Source organism: Salarias fasciatus, chromosome 22 (assembly GCF_902148845.1).
Source record: "Salarias fasciatus chromosome 22, fSalaFa1.1, whole genome shotgun sequence".
Lineage (NCBI taxonomy): Eukaryota > Metazoa > Chordata > Actinopteri > Blenniiformes > Blenniidae > Salarias > Salarias fasciatus.
This window is the reverse complement of record NC_043765.1, coordinates 11,832,654-11,849,974: the sequence shown is the minus strand read 5'-3', so window position 1 is coordinate 11,849,974 and position 17,321 is coordinate 11,832,654. Positions and strand designations below refer to the sequence as shown.

Below are 17,321 nucleotides of genomic sequence, written 5' to 3'. Positions count from 1 at the left end.
AACGAGTCGACTCCATGGTGTCACATTTCAATCTGTTTTTGTCAAGGCTCAGCGCTGCTTCCTTGGTTAACGACACCATTTCCAGCACTTCTATTATAATCATGGTACAAAGCGCTCCGAGGCGTTTGCACAGAGTGCCACTCTTAATGTTATTTTAGTAAAAGTACAATTTAGCACAATGGCCATTCTGTGTGAATAGTGAAACCATGAGTTGGATGGAAACACCCGTTGAGATCACAAGAGGTTCTGAAGCTTTTTCTGTCAAAATTAGATCTACACATTTTATAGAAATCCTTAATAACACTTTCTAGAATCTAAAACACACGTAGGGAACTGGCTCATACAGTTTTTTCTCGAGGTTATTGTGAGTACATAAGAGCATTTGATCTGTCAACTGGAAAAGCACAGTTTTGTTGAAGGACTGGTTCGTGACCAAGAGGCGTTGACATTTCTTTCAAAGATGAAGGCTGAAGGTCTTGTTGTGTAAAAAGGTGAAACGTTACAAAACATCCAGCATCCCTTCAGACAGACGTGACCACTGTTCAGATATTTTAAATTCCGTCATCCTCAGTCATTTCCATTTATTAAACACCGCATGGCTCCACCTGTTAGCGAGCTGCAGTGACTCTCTTTCGGCGGCGTTAACCTGTAACTGACCTTGAGTGCAAGCCGATGATGGTTTTGTATGACGTGCTAAACTCTAGCTGTTACCTCTGTGTCATATTACCGATACTCTGCCAGTAATGGACATCCTATTCACTGGCTTCAGCCGGTCTCTCTTAAATGACCTCCCCGCATGCAAGCAAACACACACAGCCGCAAGTAAACGCATCTGCACACACACACACACACACACACACACACACACACACACACACACAATGGGGCAAAACAGCATGCGTCATTCGTTTCTGTAATCAGCGCACCGTCACTATATTTGTCTAATGATCAATGACGCATTAGCTTGGAATGGAGCTTCGGGAGAAGGGACATGGATGAAAAATGACACGACAAAAAAAAACAAAAAAAAAACGTAGAAAGTGAAACGTTGAAAGTGTTTTAACTCCCACGCAGAGCACAAAATCTTTTACCGGTCTTACTGAGAAAAAGGAAGAAAAGATACTGATCATTTGGATGCTCGGGGGCATCATTGCCACAGCTCCACTCAGCAGCAGAATTGAAATGAATAAATCATAACTTTAGTCATTCCCCCCATATTGCCGGCTTGCGATTACAAAGGAGACGGTACAAAAAAAAGCAGCTTTGTACTTAAATGAAAATGTGATTTGTTTTCCCATGTACTTGTTTTCTTGGGGTGTTCTCTCGCTCATCATTCTCTGTTTGTGTCCTGAGAGAGCCGAATGGGTTTACCGGGCTAAACGAAAAGCCGAGGGGAGAGTTGCAAGAGGAGCGTGGAGGGAAGCAAAGAGAGGGTTTAAGATGTACAAGTGGAAGGTGGCGAGAGGGCACAGGAAGTGCATCAGAGAGGGTGAAAGATTGATTGAGAGCGAGTGAAGGAAGGAGAAACATTCACTTACTGTACTCAGCCGCTGCCAGGGAGTCGCCTAATGAGAACCGAGGGATCCGTAAGAGTCGGGGAAAAGAGAAGAAGAGAGGGAGAGAGAGAGAGAGCAGCAGAAATGCTATGAAAAATGGTGAGCTGTCAGGTGAGTACTGGAGGTAGACCTGGGCTCTAAGTGTATTGCCCTGACCACAGAGAATAAGTGCACCCATAAAGACACATGAAGCAAAGCACAGCTGCGCAGCCACACACACATGCTGGTCTTGTATTTGGAGTACACACACACACACACACACACACACACACACACACACACACACACACACACACACACACACTTGCTTGAAACCCAGAGAAGCGGGAAGAAGACTTTTGTCCCATCTTTTTTTTCTCCTTTTTACTACCTGAAATACTTCATCACATTACCACATGTCCTTATTCCACTTCTTACCTTATTCTCGTTCCCTTTGCCCTTTCCTTCTCTTCTGATTTATGCCTGCAGTTCTATGCCGGGCTAAAAGCACTGTATCACCGCCGCCTCGCTGTAATATGCAGTGTGTCTACAGTCATGCTTCGAAACAGCACATTCATTTGATTTGTGTACCATCAGAATGCGCTCTAAAGCCCATTAAGGCGAGATGAGGGCGCCTGATTAGCGTCCAAGTGTCTCTGTGTACGTCTGCCTACATGATCTTTATCCAGCGGTGGACTCGGAGAAAATGATTTGGCAAGATGATTACTCTAATGGGGAAGTTGATCAACTAAGGTTAGTTGCGGTGATCCAATGTCGGCAGTAATTAATTGAGCTGCCGAAACTTTCATTTATAACTGCACACTGTAAAGCGGCGGCTCAATGTCGCAGTCCAAAAGAAATCATCTTTTAGGATGAGTTCACTGGAGGTTAAGCTGTCATCATGCTTAAATCAACTATTAGTTCAACCAAAACAGAAATATTTCATCACATAAAGCTGTTTGGAGCAGATTCGTGATCATTTATCAGCCCTATCACGACTGAAATGATTGGAATCCCATAGTTATTCAGATTTTATTGCCGCAGAACTGAGTAAGTCCTTCAGCCCTTTTTGCCAAATTAACTTCATCTTCCAATAACCGTCACTTTTTTAGTGTAGCTTTGGTTTTTTTGTGTGTGGCGAATCTCTTCTGTTTCTGTTTCTTGCTGGTGGGCACAAAGCTTTTCAATCCCGTCCTCTATTACCCAGAACAGACGAAGCAGTGTTTATTGGCAGCAACTGAGCGAGGTGAGGACCCAGACGTGTTCAAGATGGTACCAGCGAGGCACTGCTGCGGCCGCAAAGCTACACTGATAACATCCTGGTCCACTCTGTTCCACTTGGCAGACCGTTGCACACTCACTGTGCGTGCATTCGCACTCTGCTTGGATATCTTGTGGTCATGCAATGTGGAAAAACCTTTAGGTTCTGCGTTGAAGTGTTTGGAGAATTGTTGTTTTAATTCAACTCAGCCTGCTCCTGCTCACAAAGGCACTTTTCAGATCAAGTTTTACGGGATTATTGGATAATTCTTGAACAAGCAGATAATTAATTTAGCAAAAATAATAATGATAATCACAATAATCATGGTGACTGTGTAATCTGTTTCCCAGAAAACAACTGCTGATGGATTTAGTCACTGGTCCATTACTGAAATACTCCTTCAATTTTCAGACCTGGTGAGACGCTTTTAAAAGTGAAACTATAACATTTATGTCCATTTCAAGCATTGCTACTCTCTACACATCCTGACACACCAAAAAACAAAACAAAAAAAAACACAGTCCGCGTAGCAGGTTGGATCTCATTTTTAATATCTAAACTGTGTTCTTTCAGGGTTGCGTTGATTCAACAAGGTGTAAAAAATTTCGCTCACTCATTTTAGTCCATATTGAAATCGCACATTTGCTCCAGATTTTTTGACTGAACAATCTCTTTCACTACATCTCTAAGGTTCTCCTTTTGACTAAAACCCAGTGATTACCGAGGCCCTTTGAGGACAGAGAACTCATTGTCATTTGCATGAAAAGAGGTTTGATATAAATGGAACCAGGCTGAGAAGAAGATACACTGCGGTCATGAAGGGATGGACATGGTCAGCAATCATACTTAGGAAGACTGTGGAGGGAAAAAAAAAGAAAAAAAAAACAAAGCTCAAAAGATATTAAAGGGTCTAAAGTGTGCCAAGAAAATATCCATATTGTTCGTATGCAGCAGGATGGATGCAGGCTTTTGTTTGTTTACATTAAATTCTTACCCCACCGTCTTAATTGTGCAGCGGAAATTGTGACTCATCAGAGCAGGGGATGTTTTTCAATCTTCCTTTGCCCAATTTTGTTGAGTCTTTGTGAACTGTGGACTCATTTTTCCGTTCTTGGCAGACAGGAGTGTTACCTGGTGTGATCCTGATCTTCTGCATACAACGGTTGTAATGCAGAGGGAAATAGTGCTCACTGGGTATTTTCTTCCTTTTTTAGGACTATTCCCTGTAGATCCTAGAGATGGTGGTATGTGAAAAACCCAGTAGATCATCAATTTTTGAAATTCTCAGACCAGGCCCGTCTGGCACCAACAGCGATATCTCAGTCTTCCTCATTCTCATGCTTGGATTGAATAGCTGCCTTGAGATTGGCTGATTAGCCATTAGCATTAACAAGTATCTGAGCATGTATACTTAATGAAGTGGTATATATGCAGGTCATATTTTCGTTTAATGTATTCTCATTCATGTGTAATGCACTTTCAATTGCGTTTCATTGTCTGAAAGATGCTTCATAAATAAATATTGATTACTTGATTGATTAAGTGATCCATATGAAAAAGTAAAAGAGGAGAACGCGTACAGCTGCAAATAATGGCCTCGGATAACGAGACAAAGCGGGCTTTACAGTCATTGCTTGTGTCAACATGTTAATGAACAGAGCTGCTGTGAGTTATACAATTGGATTCACAAGATGATTTGATCACATGTGATACATTCATTTCTCCTTTGTGTCTGAGTTACATCAACAGCAGCGATGGCTCGCAGAAAACCTCTCAGCGCCGACAAGACTAATGTAATGGCTTTTTCCATTTGGGATTCCTCTGTTCTATAAAATGTCACATGGATCCAAACATGACTGGGCGATATGGCCTTTTTACCAAGATCTGGATGTTTTTCTTTAGCCTTAAATGAACACTTTTGATGCACACAATCACACCAGCATGATGGTTCTGTCTGTTCAATCACTCTTAGCCACAAGCTTTCATAATATTCAAACCTAACTCCAGTAGGCAGAGAATTCTATAAACCTGGCGCTGATTTTGGATTTCTGAATGCTGCTATGACCATGTACGTGAAAAAGTATAGAAACGTGTCTCTTTTCATGCTGACTACCCTTCATCAGCACTCACACTCACAGCGCTTCATTTATTCCGTGAGCATTCCCTCCAAAGCGTTTGTCTTTCATCCGTTACATCTGCATCTGCTTTTTTTTTTTTTTTTCTTCAGCTCACCAGGGGAAAGTCAGCATTTCGCCTCTTCCTCTCGTCTCTCCTTATCTTGTTTCTCGCCTGACCCAAACCGTCTCTAAACCTCTGTCATCTCGCTCGAGGCTTAATTGAGCGCCTTTCAGCGTGCGGGGGTGCATCGGGACTTTAATGTATACATGTTCTTCTCCTCGCGATGTTATTAGCATGATCCTTGCGTGTGTGATCGGCATTATACCGTGTCACTGGAAGATATGCACTGGGAACATTCAGGGGTTGTCATCCTGTTTGACAATGTGCTGGATGCAGAAAATTGGAACAGTATATACTGTACGGAGCGAGTACACGCAACTGTTATTTAACTTTTTCCCCTCTGTTAAGCTGATGGAAATCCCCTATAGGGTGTTTGCGGCGCTGAAGTCAATGTTCTGCTAATAGGATCTAATTGGAAATGGCTGCTGTTAAAGAAGTTGCTTGGGTTGTCTGAACCTAATCCTGTGGAAATCCCTGAGAAGTTATTAAAAATCTATGTGCTATGTCCTAAATGTAGGACACTGGTTCGCAAAATGGAACTAAGCTCCTTGGGTTTTTACCGTTGCCCCAAAGTTAGCAATACAGCTATACAATCCTTTTGACAAAGGTTCATTGGAAAAAAGGAGGGGAAAAAAAAGATATTCGAACATTTTGTTGAGGTATATTGTCGGTTTCAATTCAGTATCATCCAGCCATGACGACGAGCGCTCCCTTTTTATCCCTATACCTGCTTTCAAAGAACTTTTCCGCTTTGATCATAGAAAAATGTTTTAAATATATATTTTCAGCATTTCATGCCTTTTCTCATAAAAACAGTAAGAGAAAGACAAAGTGTGCTGGAAATAGAGAACCACAGGTACAATGATTGTTTTCTCGGGATAGGGAACAGTTTTTCATTGCACACATGTGGTAAACAACTTGTGATAGTACTTGTTTTCTCCGTCTTTGTAATCATTGTGCTTTTCTGTTAAACAAGTGATACCCATGGCTTTGTGTCTCATGCACAACATGCATGAATCACTAATGCTTTCTCACTGGAAATTCCAGAAATTGACTGAAATAAAGGAAATCATGGCTTCTGTTGTCTCAGAATATCTGAATGGTGATCAGTTCACCAAATTGTGATGTTGCATTTAGCTTCCTTGAGTACTCCAGCTCTTAAACCATGCGTGTCAGGTTTGGTTTCTCCATGTTTTTGAAGTGCCTGCACTTGTGTGGATGTGTGTTTTATGTCTACATGTTGGCCGTTTGATGGACTAGCCACCTATCCTGCCGCCTGTCATTCCACCGACCAATTAAAGAAGGTATTCAACAAACCCAAAATCCACCTGTTTACAGAGAAGTGCTTCATTCAAGCAAATTAAAATCTATATTCACAATTAATTTTACGTCCTTTAGTTCATATTCAGTCGCTGTTTCTGTGGTCTCTTGCTTCTTGGTTGCGGTGGTCAGATCACCCTGTCCTCTCCTGACCTGGCGTGAACTGGCCTTGCTGCTCAGTCCTGTGGGAAATCCTTGGCGCTTGTCTGGCTCTAATTAATGCCCCCATCGCAGTGCCTTGGAAGACAAGTAGATGGAGAGAGGAAAGCGTGCGAGGGGTAGAGTCATTAGAAATCGGACTATCAGGTATCGATTGTATTTTGCATAAATAGCTTTCACTCTGCGGATATGCATGAGGAGCGGGAAAACAACAGAACGGCTGAATGAGGAAGAAAAGCAGTGATTAGAGTCAAGAGAATGCACGGATCTCCCGCAATGCGACACGGCGTAGACCTCTTAATCTAGCCATCCCAAAGGCTACGCTTCTACTTGTTCACTTTGCAATTTGCACCAATTATTGCCGCATTAGCGAGTCCACTGTAGTCGGGCGGCAAAAGATAATGATGCTTTTCTGTTGAGCTGCTCATCGATATAATAGGTTGGATGGAACACCTGAGGAGGCGAGACACTCACTTTAGGTGTACACTCTCTATCAGGGGCTGGCACTTAATAAATGTGGCCTTTGAAATTGATGGGCAACGGAGTGCAGCGCGTGGAGAAAAGAAGTAGAACGTAATTGCTTTTCTCTTCGGCCACCTGGCACCTCCCAAACCTCAGCGAGGTGACCCCTGCTGACCGGTCACTCGACCTGTGGAGCAACTCTGTGACTTAAACTTGTTCAAATGATGCTAAAAATGCATGTGTGAGACAATCATATGCATGCTGGAGAAAGCGTCTGTGAGGATATTGAGGATTTAGTATTGAGTAAGCTCCAGGCCTCCCTGCTTTCTTTCGAGTTTATGCAGAGAAGGAATGTTTCTCTCACAGTTTTTGCCTGTTGACAGCAAATGAAGAGCAAAAGCTCATTAAAAAACATTAATTCCATCAGCACCTCCGTCTTTTACAGTCGTACTGTAACTGAAAATGATCGACATAACCGTATTGTAGCCTGCGATAAGAATCACTCGGCGGTTTAACAAGTCATCAACGAATAACACAAACAGTCATTGTTTCATCTGTTTAAGTGACGGGATTTCCAATTCTATGAGTGCATCAGCAGGCATTATTGTAGCTGACAGGATGACAGTGTCAGCTGTTAGTTTTTTGCAGGCCCAAGAGAGAAATCCTTTGCAAAAGCACAATGGAGATCAATGATACTTTTACAGTTTGAATGTGTCATTTCTAGTATTGATGTTGCTCTTTGCACAAAAGAAGCCGTGTCGCTTTCCCAGGCTCCGGGCAGACCAACTTACTTGACTCACTTGATAGTATTAAGCTGAAATTTTACAGATACAAACCTTTCAGAGGAGAGTGGGATCGCTGTCCCACAGTTTGTCAAAGCCAGATGCATCCTAAAGCCTGTTGCTTTGCATCCAGTCCGCCTTATAATGTCATCTACAGTTGAAATTGATGAATTCGCACAGCTTTGTTCCGTTTTCATCGACTATTTCAGTGTTAACATGATATGTGAGCTATTAAAAAAAAAAGAAAAGAAAAATCTCCGTCGGTACGTCAAGGAGAATTGGATACACGCATAATACGTGTCAAAATCAATTTCCAGTCGAGCATTGATCTCAAAGCGAGCGAATGAATTTGAATTGACTGTGTCTGGCGATATTTTCTTCAGCTGTGAAAGAGTCAACTCCTTCATCCTCATGTGCTCTCTGCAGTGTATTTAGGGTTCAGGCGGTGTGTTTCTCTGCTGTAGCTGCATACTGGCAGGCAGACGAAGCAGCGAGTGTGTTGTTGTGAACCCACAACCCGGAGGCGACAATGTGAGACTTGCTTTATTATGTATGTATGCAATATGCACCATGGGTATGTGTGCCGTAGAGCTCGTCGCCACGAGTGTGCGCTTGAGTTTATTTAACGTTTTCGTGTGCATGAGAGTTAGCAGAGCCGATCAGTGTCCATGCTGAGGGCTTTGTCACAGCTGACCTATATTAGATGAAAGCAGCTGGATCAGTGGCCTGCAGGGACAGCAAAAGAGTTGTGTTCTAATTATCTCTGCAGCTAGCTAGCGACGCATCACACCCGCGTACATGCGCACACACTCAGTGCACCGCACACCAACACACACACACACACACACACACACTTGCGACAAATCATTGGGAGCATCTGCCATGCTTTGCTTGACGAGCAACAGTGTCAGATCCTCCATGTAGGATTGGCAAAAATACATTGCCTCATGTGACACAATGCTTATCTAAAGCCTTTTTTTTAATGGCTTCGCCTGTCATTTCAGAATGTGAATGCGTTTAACATCTTTCTAGTCCGCTCAACAAAACGTAATTACCTGGCAATTGGAGGTAAAATGAAATAAGGCTCTTGTTGAGGCATGTGGGGATTGTAGCAGACAACCTGTAAAACAGGAGTGTTAAAACTCATTTCAGTCCAAGGGCCACACACAACCCTGCCCTATCCCCAGGGAGGGGCTGGGATCGTAACATGGCAGCTGAGCAACCTTTAAATACTTTTTTTTTTTGGTCAACTTTGAATGTTTTCCTTTGGTTCAGTGGAAAGATATAGAAGTGCTTCATGAAAAAGTAAATATTCAAAGCAACATATTTTTTACAAACTTTAATCAAGCTGAAACTGACGAGGAATAAGGAGCATGATTTCAACATTATGCCACTTTTCAATGCGGAACATGCCACAAAACGAACTCCTCTTTTCAGGGCATTTTCAGCCTTCGTGCATGGTTTTACAAACTCGTTCTCGTGGCGGGTTTGATGCTGATGATACTTCACAAGTAATAAGGTAGCCTCCTTTCACGGCCGCACCACTGCTCTTGCTTTCAGTCCTGTTCAAGGTTTTCCACTTTAACTGAAACACCAAATTTCCCAGCACATAAAATGGGACAATAAACTCATCCTCCTCAGGTTTTACCCTCTGGTTGGCTGGTTTGGGCCCTTGGAATGCATGTTTTCCATATGTCTGTAGCAGATTCCTCACATGGATCTAAGCTATGTAAAGTAACTGCCGTTTTCATTTTAGCCACAGTTACAAACACTTAGTATGTTTTTAAAAAAACTGTGAGAGAAAAAGAAAAAACAGGGATCTAATGCTCACAGCTAACAGTAATCACTGTGCCAATGCTGTTACTTGTGGAAGAGTAATAATATGCAGTACCCCATGGCAGCCACAGTTCACTTAAAAGTATTAAGCATTCATATCGAGCAAGAGCAGATGCACCAAGCATAGTAAGAGAAAGACGATGCCCCCCGGTGCGAGGATATGAGAAGGCCCACACCTTCCTCACGGCTATGAAATGTCTTTTTTAAGTGTTTTACATCTTTGTGTTCAATTTTTGGTCACAGTTTGACCCATTGCGTTGTGCTTTCAGGGGAGGTTTTGTATCCTGTGGTCAAATTGTGTCTCTTCTTCCCTCACTGAGTCTCACATTTCTTAATCTAATGGTTTCTTGGTAGGTGTGTGAGTGCTTCGGTATTTTTCTTTTTGCTGAGGTTCAGCTGCTTTCACACATTCCGCTACCTTCAGGAGGTAATTGAACGCAGCACACACTCAATTAAGCTGTTAGCCTTTTGCTCTTCCCCTCATCTTTCTTTTTAGGTTGTTTTTCACCACTGATTCCTTCCTTCTCCTGCAATCTGGCTCACTCTCTGGTTTTCTATCACTCTGTTATCATCATGTCCTCCTGCTCAGTTGTCACTCCATGCCTGAATACTTCAAATGGAGGAGTGGAAGTCTTAGCCAGGCATTGAGGGAAGATACTTGTTTCAGCACTTACTGGCACAGCTGCAAGTTTTCCACCAGGGACTCATTTACAGGTCGGCGCTTATAGGAAAGGCGCGCTTTCTCCCATAAAGAGGGAGCAACATAATGCAGAAAAATAAAAATGAAACAGGACTTGGCATTTCCAACCAAGTTTGTTTTTTCAAATGACAGTGCTTGAGTTTGTTTTTGTTGTTGTTGCTCAAAAAAATGCACTTTTTTTAATTTAAAAAATGTCTTTGTTTGTGTCTTCCTTTCCATAGTGTTTTGGACTGACTCATTTAGCTGCACTTTTTCTACCCAAAGACATGGAGCACCATTTCCTGATGAGACTGTGGTAAGTGGAAAGCATCCGTGAGTGCACACACACTTGCATTCGCCGTACATAAGTGTAATTCCCGCAGCCACTTGTCACCTGTACCCGCATATAAATCCTACTTCTGCCTTGTGCGTCCTTGAAATTCATCCCCTGCAGGAGCGCGTAAGTGGAACCTCTCAAGGATTAACCCACGTCAGTAAAACAGCTCTAAGGAAGTGGGAATCAGACGCTTGCCAGTCACTCTGCTTTGTGGCCTCTGGAGTCTTGTCGTTGATCCCTCATTTGAAGGAAGCCGTATTGACTGACTGACTGACTGACTCCTCAGTAGATGTTCTACTTTTGAAGCCGAGCTCCGCACGGTAAACGCTTGAGTTTACCTGCACGTACTGTTTTCAGACACCGCGAAATTTTGCTCCGCATGCCGTTGAACTCGTGTTTTCAAAGCTGACTGATGGGGAGTGCGAAATGAAAAGAGAGGAGAGAAAGATGTCAGACGAGTGCCGGCTGGCACAGTAGTAAAGTAAAAAATAGCAGGCAGGGCTGACCGATTGAGCTGGCCCGAGGTTGTTCTACTATTCTTAGCCTCAGCCTCCTCCTCTTCCTCCCTCCCTCCTCCCTCCATTCTCCGGAGTCTTGTGTTACCGCTGTGACGTCAGTCCTCTACAGTCCATCTGGTGTCTGGAAGTGCTCTATCCACTTTCTCTCTTCTCGATCAGCTAAAACCACTTATCTGTTTTCCATCCATCCACCTCTCCAACCATCCGTCTTCTATATTTATTTATTTATTTTCGCTGCTCACAAATTTATCCGTCACCACCTCGGCTTCAGCCGGACGTGCGCCCCTTCGGTCTTTTTTCTTTGGTCCGGACACGGACGTACAAACCAATACAAAGCACTGACGCCTCCATTTAATTATAGTGATAGAGAGGGCCACTTAGAGACTAAATGCCCTGTGTGTATGTGCGTCTTCTCTGATGGGATAGAAGGGCCGGACTGGCTGTGATCCCGTATTCCAGTGAAATCACAGATGCATCAAAACGCTGTCAGCCCAAAAGGACCTTGCACTGTTGCCATGGCTGTCACTGCTGTCAGGTTGAATGGGCCGTTTATTTACTTGTGACAGGTGTGAATTATGTAAGAAATAATCTACAATGTGACGTCTTCTGCGACGTCTGTCACTTCAGAGACGCGTCCTCTGCTGTGCCCATCAGTTCCTCCGTGAGGCCTTTTCTCTCTGCGCTGACACACCCGCCGCACGCCGGGAACTTTTGTCTGAGCGGAATCTTGACTGTGATTGTCCATCTTTATCAAACGCAGCTCTGAAGTGGTTTTAAGATATAGCCAGGCAAAGGAATTAACTAGCTTTTAGGCCAGGTTGACGATGTTTTCAAGTGAAAACAGGAAGATTTTGGTGCGTTTTGGGTGTCCATTAGATGGACAATAAGAACAGCAGCCTCCAGAGTGGCAGGACTCCCAGTCCGTGCTCTCCTTGAACGCTGATTGATATTATTGTGATGGGACACATTTCCTTAGTTGTCTTTTATTTGGAGACTTTAATATAAGATATTTTCTGTGTTATCCACCTCCGTAGGTTTTGTAATCCTTTCTGTTTCACACAGTTTGGATTTTGTTACAGCTCATCTCCCAAACAGCATTTTTTTTTTTTTTTTTGAGGAAAAGCCACATTTATTTGCTTTAACACTCCGATTTGTTTATTAACTTAGTCCACCGATACTTTCAACTCCACGGTATCACATTTCATGTTGTTCTCGCCGGGGCTGAGGGGTTTATCCAGTCTCTCCACAGCAAACTCCTGCAAACAAACAGAGAAAGGACGCCATTTCCAGCAGATTGTTCTTGTGTAAACAGGGTCTAAAGCTCAAAAAACTCTCATTTGAATATTCCTGTTTGTGCTTGATGTCACTCGTGATGTTGTTTTTAATTGATCACCAGCAAAATGTCCACAAAACAGCAGGGTGTATTTGCATGATATTGCAAAGTAACACGGCGCCTACAGGATCTTAGTAAATCAGAGTCGTGGTTCAAACACAAAGCATAGCAGGTTTACTATTTTAAAGGAATACTCCGAAGATTTTGGACCCACGCCCTATCCCTATCATTTACAAAGTGAGATAAGCTCATTAATACCTGTGTTGTGTCTGTGTGTCCACTGGCTGGCTCCCAGCTGTTAGCATCTTAGTTAGCTTAACTGAGCTACTGGAGGTGAAGAGGAAACAGAGCCGGACTGACGAAAGTGGACAAAATACTCCTTCCAGTGGTCCAGGGGACGGCGTATTAGCACGTGAAGTAAATCTGAATGGTTATTAAACATTTTAAAAGACGTGTTTTCCGTTTCAATCCGTTAAAATAACGTTTTGATACACATAGATCTGCACATGCGCAGTGCTCTGTGGAAGGATGTACCGGAGCACAGCAGTAGAAGCCATAGACTCAGCCGCTGTGCGCCGGTATATCCTTCCGCCGAACACTATGCTTGTGCAGATCTGTGTGTATCAACACGTTATTTTAACAGATTGAAAAGGAAAACACGTCTTTTAAAATGTTTAATAACCATTCGGATTTACTTCACGTGCTAACACGCCATCCCCTGGACCACTGGAAGGAGTATTTTGTCCACTTTCGTCAGTCCGGCTCTGTTTCCTCTTCACCTCCAGCAGCTCAGCTAAGCTAACTACGATGCTAACAGCTGGGATCCAGCCGCTGGATGCACAGACAGAAATAAGGTATTTATGAGCTTATCTCACTTTGTAAACGATAGGGATAGGGCGTGGGTCCAGAATCTTCAGAGTATTCTTTAACACAACAGCATTTTTGCAAATTCACTTCTACACTTGTTTTTAGTGATTTTCACAGAGTTCTTGTGAAATTTCCATTTGTCAGATCTCTAATAGCCAGTAGCATGACTGATCCGTAGCGCATGCCGGCTCACCCATTCACACAGGCACCTCCTGCATTCGCTGCGCATGTAATAACTGTGAGCGCCGCAGGCATGAAAGGTGCCGTAACAAAGAGATGCAACGTATTCTTCTGCCTTTCTGTACCATTCACACAGGCGGACGTGCAACAGTCTCAAATCAAAGCATTTGTGTAAAAAGGCACCATGGGGTGAAGTAGATTGAATGTTGACAGCCTTGGAATGAAATCACAAAAACAGCTGTTAGAAAGGTGTGGAGGGAAATACTTTCGAGAGCTTTTCAACCATGACAAGAATGTTGAAGAATGATAAAGACAGTTTTAGCTTTTAATTACTTGCTAGCATTGGTTCCAATAACAGGCGGATTAGTCTTGTGTGTTTGGACTGCCAAAAGCTCGGCTCTCTCTTGGCTCCCGTGCTGCTGTTTTCACTCTTTAATTTACTTTGTCATTAAGACAGTGACAGCGTACAGGCCTTGCTTGATTAACATCTCTTCGATCGTCCTTTGTGGAGGTTTTTTTTTTTTTTTTTTTCCACACCTTAGGGTGACAAATGTTTCGTTTTCAATAAAGGAATGATCACATTACCCATCCATCCAACGTACGACGAGAGAATACATGAATAGAAAGAATGGAGCAACCATTTCTGTTATTAGTGACAGCTGTGCTTTTTATTCTCTGATGAGGCAAAATGTCTGCAGCAAAAAAATAAATAAATAAATAAAAAAGACAAATCCACCTGGTCAAAGCTGAATGGGGAGCCATTATCACAGAGATTAGCCTTAATGGGACCAAGCTTTAATCACGCAGACTTTTGGTGGGCTCACTTTAAGTCTCAGGATGGCTTTAGTCAGCCCCAGCAGGTGTGTGTGAGTGTGTGTTCAGGACCTTTAACGGACGGCCATCTTCTGCCAGGTTCAGTTCCTGGCTCCCCACTGAATCTCATTGTGATCGAATGATTATTTTTGGAGCATTATTGTCAGTCTAATGATGGGTGAATTAATTGTAGACACATCTATCTATGGCAGGAAGACATAGACAAGATTTTTTATTGGGAAGCTCCACAACAGTGAACCAATCAATCATCATCTCAACAACAATAAAAATTAAACTGAAAATCAATCAACATGAAGAGTACAAGACAGAGTGGTTTTGAGTCCTTTTCTGAAGGACTCCGCAGTCGGTTCTCATTCATTTTGTCATTTCTGATTATTCTTGCTCTATACTTTCTTCACTTTTACTTGAGTAAATAAGCTAACTTATTTACTTTCAACAAGGACTTTTTTTTTTTTTAATTTTCACAAGTGTATCTGTACCTTGACTCGAATAAAAGTAATATGAGTACTCTCTACAACCTCAACCACAAGAGCTTTGCCCAGAAAGCATTTTTTTTTTTATTTCAGCAAAATGCAAATTCAATGCCTCCATGTGAATTCTTGTCTTGGTCAATTTTCACACCAAAAAGTCTGTTCCGATGGATTTAGACTACTTGAATGTTACAGGGTGTTTGATTCTCGCAGTGAAAGGGTATATACTACAGCCAGTGATTGCCACCGAGATTTCCACTTCAGGATTTATGACATTTTTTGGCAGCTTCCTTCAGAAACAGTGGGGTGAACTCACTAAGAAGGTTTTCATTCTTGACACTTTAAAGTTCTTTTTATTTTTTTTCACAGATGAGTCACGTCCCTTAATTTTAATCCCCATACCCACCCACACATGTTTTATTTGTGAATGAGTGTGTGTGCATTATTGAATGCCATGTGTGTGTCTGTGCTTCCATGAGTGGTTTGTGGCTCTGTGCCCACTTCTCCAGCTGTAAGCATACGCTTTCTGGAAGAGTAACTTCAAACGGCGGCTTTCTGCGGCGCCGAACGGCAGCGTCTCATTAGGAAGCGCACGAGGACGTGTACGGGTTGGGCTTGCGTCTCCGTGATGGAGCAGACAGAACTGAGCCTGCATTAGAACAGGTTATCAGCGGTGTTTCTTGATTATCGGCAGTGCAGCTTATCAACAGCGGAAAAGAGAATCAGGCTGAAGATTGCATTCTGGAGTGCTCCTGCTTCGCTTCCTTTTTCTCAGCACTTCAATACAGGAAGAAAATGATTTGATTTAGCTCTTTATTTCTGTTCTGTACTCACAGATACAAAATGCGCACAGCTTTTTTTTTTTTTCGATCAAAAACTCTTGAACGCAACTGAAATGAGTAATTCTCTCTTGCTATATGCTTGTCTGAGCTGCACAGAAAAAGAGTGACTTCTCAAAAGCTGCTGTTTACGTTCTGTAATATTGATTAAATAGATGTAATTAAAGAGTGATTACCAACAAAATTGAGTAAAAGTAGCTAATATATCACGCCTCAGAGTTAATCAGGGACGTTCTCATTAGGCTCATAATATAGATAAAGCTAAGAAGTGACGTCAGCCAGCAAATTTTCATTGTTCAGGACAATATTTGAAGGGCAAAAATCAATCTTTCCATCTCATGTCATGTTTTGTCCGAGTTCCAAACAAGCTATCGCTTTAAAGTTACCTATAGATACTGTGCGAAACTCTTCTGCTCGGCTGATCGATAACTAAAGGAAGAGCAGAGTTTAATGTCTATTAAAATGGCCATCAGTTTGTAAAATCCAAGTCTGCCTCCAGTGAATACATCGCTTGTCGCTTCCTATTCCTTTAACTCTCTAAGTGTGACGTTCTTTCTCTCTCGTTTCTGTCCCCCTCCTCACAGTGATTCATGGGTATCTTTTATCAGTGTTGAAAGCGGGGCTCATCTGTTTTGATCTACTTGAGCCCTATATCATACAGCGAAAGGAAAAAGGAGGGATTTGAAGAAAGGGATTCCAAGTTACGAATCTGTGTGTGTGTCGGAAAGTAAAAGTCGGGAGTGGGAAAAAAAAAAAAAAAGAGAAGGAGGAAAAAAGGCAGTGGCTGTCTCAGCCTTCACATGATTTAATCAAGGCCATCCATCACATCTGGATAATTAGACAGCAGCATGGATCGCATGACCAGAGCCCATCAGTTAGAGCACACACACACACGCGTTCACACAAAGTCCTCACACAGCGCACGGTTTTCTGACAGCCTAAGAACACGGGAGGGAGGGGACACGCCGCCGCTGTATCCACTATCAGCAGCGGAACATATTGACAAAAAAAAAAAAAGACAGAATCAGCGGCGGATGATGAGGAGGAGTTTGAGTCAGTAAGCCTGAGTTGCTCTCTGACAGAAGACTTTTTCAGCTTTCAGTGGCCAATTAATTGTGGAGAATTAGCGTTGGCAGTGAGAAAACTCTGCTAAGCAAGATAATGACCTGAACGTCGGGTCTCAGAGTGGGAAAGGTCAATGAAAAGTCAAGTCAAGTCTGAACATTGCTCTTAAAATAGATGAGGAAAAAAAACTAATTATGATTTTCTGCTTACTTATAACCTATTTGACCAATGTAGTACTTGTTGCATAACTCCTAGGTCGAGCAGGTAGTTATTTCCTGTTGCAAAGCTTTCAGTATCACCTCTATTCTACCTGCACAAGCCTAAATAACAAGTGGACAATCATTTCATGCTTTAAGATTTTCTTTAGGTCTCGCTTTAATCTCTCCGTGTTGAAGAGACAAAAAGACATAATGACAAACTTATGACATATTCAGATCATCAATATATGCTGATGTATTGCTAAGCCATTGGTTGTATCATCGTCACATAAGACATTCAATTATTTCTATTTCTATATGCACAAACTGCTTTCCTGAGTATAGAACATCTGGCATTTTATTCCAGTTTTTGAAAATTATGGGCGAAGTTTAGGCTAATATATTATCG

General features: G+C 42.4%; 1 protein-coding gene across 1 annotated transcript in view; it reads left to right on the top strand.

Moving 5' to 3' along the window:
- dlgap3 (discs, large (Drosophila) homolog-associated protein 3) overlaps positions 1 to 17,321 on the top strand; it is a 134,604-nt gene that overhangs the window by 69,443 nt on the left and 47,840 nt on the right. The window contains exon 2 of the mRNA XM_030120352.1: positions 10,515 to 10,588. The gene's annotated coding sequence lies outside the window, so the exon portion shown is untranslated. The remainder of the gene's footprint in view (positions 1 to 10,514; positions 10,589 to 17,321) is intronic.